This window comes from Haemorhous mexicanus, chromosome 2 (assembly GCF_027477595.1).
Source record: "Haemorhous mexicanus isolate bHaeMex1 chromosome 2, bHaeMex1.pri, whole genome shotgun sequence".
Taxonomy (NCBI): domain Eukaryota; kingdom Metazoa; phylum Chordata; class Aves; order Passeriformes; family Fringillidae; genus Haemorhous; species Haemorhous mexicanus.
In genome coordinates this window covers 91,432,215-91,435,877 of record NC_082342.1, presented here as the reverse complement: position 1 = coordinate 91,435,877, position 3,663 = coordinate 91,432,215, and the positions used below count along the sequence as shown (strand labels likewise).

General features: G+C 38.7%; 1 long non-coding RNA gene across 1 annotated transcript; it reads left to right on the top strand.

Annotated features, from left to right (window-relative positions):
- Positions 1–222: 222 nt before the first annotated feature.
- LOC132324297 (uncharacterized) lies at positions 223–1,426 on the top strand. Its single transcript, XR_009485564.1, has 2 exons — positions 223–360; positions 1,286–1,426. It is a non-coding gene; the product is annotated as an uncharacterized LOC132324297 (long non-coding RNA).
- Positions 1,427–3,663: the final 2,237 nt, after the last annotated feature.

The window sequence follows — 3,663 nt, the reverse complement described above, 5'->3', positions numbered from 1 at the left end:
GGTGCTCATCTAAAAAGTAAAAGCAGAAGATTCTTAAGCAATTTGGACTTAAAAGCTCTTCTCTTATGGAGAGAGGAATAAAGCAATATGAGATTATAAATATCAAGATCTAATAAACCTGCTTTTTATTGAGTACTCTGGTAAAGTAATAGCCTTTTTATTAGGGTTAGTCTTTCCTTAAAAAATGTTTTGGAAATGAAAACTTGCATTTTTTGCAGGAAAATTGCAAGGGGATTACAATATCATGGATTGGAGCCAAAGGAACTTTTGTCAATGGTGATGACATACAGACTTCAAGTGACTTCTGACAGCAATTAATTGCTCCATAATTTTTGATGATTAAGGAAAAAACCCATTCAGGTGAGTATATTCAGAGAGCAGGATCACAGTAGAGCCAATCCCCCTATGTCTGATCTAAGTCAGAAACTGAAAGAAAGAAAAAAATTGAAAAAAAAAATTGAATTTGCTGAAGTTTGCAAACAATATGTTTTATTTGACAATAAATTTGCTTGTTGGCAATGTCTGTAGTAATAGCCTACGAGGACTGAAACAGTGTTTGTTGGTTGGGAATTGTATGCAGTGCCCCAATAGTATATTCTAAAAGCCTCCAGACCATGACTGAATATTAAAGGCCAATAAGCTCAGAGTTTCTACAGTTCTTTATTTTTGGTTGTAAACATTCTAATCTGCATTACATCTTAATTTTTTCAATGCCCAGGAATTACTGTTGTGTATGCCCAGCCTGAAGTGTGTTACTCACTCTGTGAATGTATCTATTTCCTCATGATGTTACTTGTTACATGTGATTTTCTTGTTCTTGCTTAGTTGCAATATTTTGATTGGAAGCAGACCTACACCAAAAAAATCTATTTATCTTTTGTTTGCATTTGTGGCACTTATTTGCAACTATGAACAACGCTATACTTGATTTTTATACATATATTTAAATTGCCTCTTACCATATTATTTTTACATGGGCAAAGCTAAAAATACAATTTGTGGTTTTATAAAAAATAAGACTATTTTAAATTCAGCTATCCTGTTATGACCTAAATCACGTGCTTTGCATGACAAAGATACCTATAGTATTTGTAAAAGTATTCATGATAATTTTTAGCCACTGGTAATAGAGTTGTTTCTCACTAAGTTTTCTTACCTGTAGCAATGGAAACTGTCCCCATTTCTCAGTGGAAGGTATTTCACTCGAGCATAACTGGTTTATAGGGTTTGTAGAAGAAAGAATTCAGTATCTCTGGTGTCATTCTCTTTATTATCTTTTCTGCAGACTAGAAGAAGCAGGATGTATAGATACAGACTGGTACCTCCACTATGACAACTGTTGTTGACCCTTTGTTGACCACTGCCATCATTCCATTTTTTCTTTTTCCTCTTTTCAGTCAATAATAAAGCTTGAAATTTAGCAACATGTAATCAGAGTTAAGATTCTGCTGTCAGTGTTAAAGCAAGTGGTTATAGTCTTTGAGCAGAAGAAATGTTCATGGTAAGGGGTAGTCTTTGGTAGTACTACAACTGAATTTTTTGTTCTATCCCCTTCTACCCTCTTTCTTCTCAGACCAACTAATCCTGTTGGGGTCAGTGTAGGCAGTGGGGTATTAGCAACATGGCTGTCAGCATCAGGTATAGTTTAGTAGTTCTGTTACTCAGTTGCTTTTCTATGTTTATTTAATCTTTGATATTGGCAGTTACAATGATACAGTAGAACACATAAAAACTTAGTATATATTCCATATTTAACTAGTTAATTTGCATTAGCTTCTCCTTCCACATCATTTTGGAATGAATAGCCTGCAACAAGAAATGCAAATTGATTTACTGATACAGACTGGAGAGTCAGTAAAGGAGTGTGATCTTTTAATAAAAGAAGCAAAAGAGTCATTTTAATGTATGTTGCACTCTTAATGATCTTCCCTCTGATCCACTGAACTTTCACGCTAATTCCCAGCAGAGGGAGTAAGTGAAATGAAGATGAATGAATCATACATAGCTTTGTGGTATTAACATGCACTGTTATCTGAACACGTGGAAAGATATTTCAGTTAGTTTAACATGTTGGACATTTTCCAAACAGAAGAAAAAGAGCTTGATAAGATGGATAAAATTCTCATATAACTCCACTTGGATTGAATATATCAAAACACAACCTTATTTCACAGCAAGGATCAGATTTTTTATTAATAAACTTTGAAAAAACAATATTGGTTTGTAATTAAAACATTATGTATAAAGGTATGGCCTGAAATGATATTCCCTTCCAATGATTTTTTCTTACCTGACTCTCTAATGTACTGTGATTCGATTTTTCTTTAGGCTGTCCCACATTTGATTTTTATTAAAATCTATGAAGCAGTTTAATAATTTATTTCAGCAGATGCCAAAGTCTAAGCTTAGTTTTAAGTTTCCTCCCTTGGGCTTCTCATCTATGTTGTATTTTTGGCGCTTTTATTTCCTGAGGTGGGAGAAGAACAAACATTTTTTATCTTGAATGCAGCCTACACCCAAGCAATTATATAGAGTACACAAAGCAGAAAACGTCTTTGTTGTCAGAGTTGCAGTGCAACCCAGAAAGTGAACAATGTACTTCTCAGATTTGCTTTACATGAGGGTATGTCTTTCCTGCACATAGAAATATTTTATAAAATCACTTTTGCCAGTATAGCATGAATATTTTTAAAACAATGCTACTTGGCAGAAATAAAACCTAAAATTGAATTTCTTTTTTGACCCACAGTGCTCTGGCAGTAGTGTTGAAATGATTTTTCATTTTAAGATTGAGTCAGTGTGCACCAGCTTTCCATTTTCACTTCTGCCTCTCTTATCAGTGCCCTAAGAAACAAGCAACCTCCACAGCATTTTTCACTCTAATGCTTTTACCTTGGACTGCAAGTCAGTGTAGTGTGGTGTTCATCCATTTATCAGGCAACACCTGTATTTTCTATGCAAAACTGCTGTCCTCAGATTCACCACCTTTAAACGGGAGACACTCCTTAGAGAAAAAAAAAAAAAAAAAAGTGCTCATGTTGAAACCAGAACTCACAAGTTTGGGAGAAGTTTATTAAAATATATAAGATGCCGAAGTGGGGAACCAACTACCCAATATTATTTTGGTCGATTCTTCCAGTCAGTTCGTCCAGCCTTCCTTTCTCACCTCTAGCGTAGAAGCTGAGCTTGAAACGCCCCATTTGAAGACTCGAGGGTACTACAGTTCACAGATGCAAGCAGCTTCAGCCAAAGCCTTTCGCCAGATACCACGGCAAGGATCCTGACTGTAGCTACGTGTTGCAATTGCCCCGCCACCTCCAACACTCGCTCGAGGAAATAACCTGGAGGTGGCTCATCGCCACCTTTAGCCACTTAGGGTAGGCGAAGGGGGAAAGAAAAGCCGAGGCGGAAAGTTGTAGTGTTGAAATCGCCCCTTCTCAGTGCCTGGCGGCTCCTGCTCCTCCTCACCCCCGCGTGGCTCTGTGACCCGGCCGCGGTCAATGTCTTGCCGAGGTGGCCAACACCTGAGCGCCGCACCCCGCCCGCCCCGGGCTCGCCTCGCCTTTGGCCCCGCGGCCGCGGGCGGGTCCTGGGCCGCAGGTGGCGGCGGGCCCGGGGAGGAGCGGGCAGGCCCGCGGGCAGGTGGCGGCAGGTCCGCGGCTC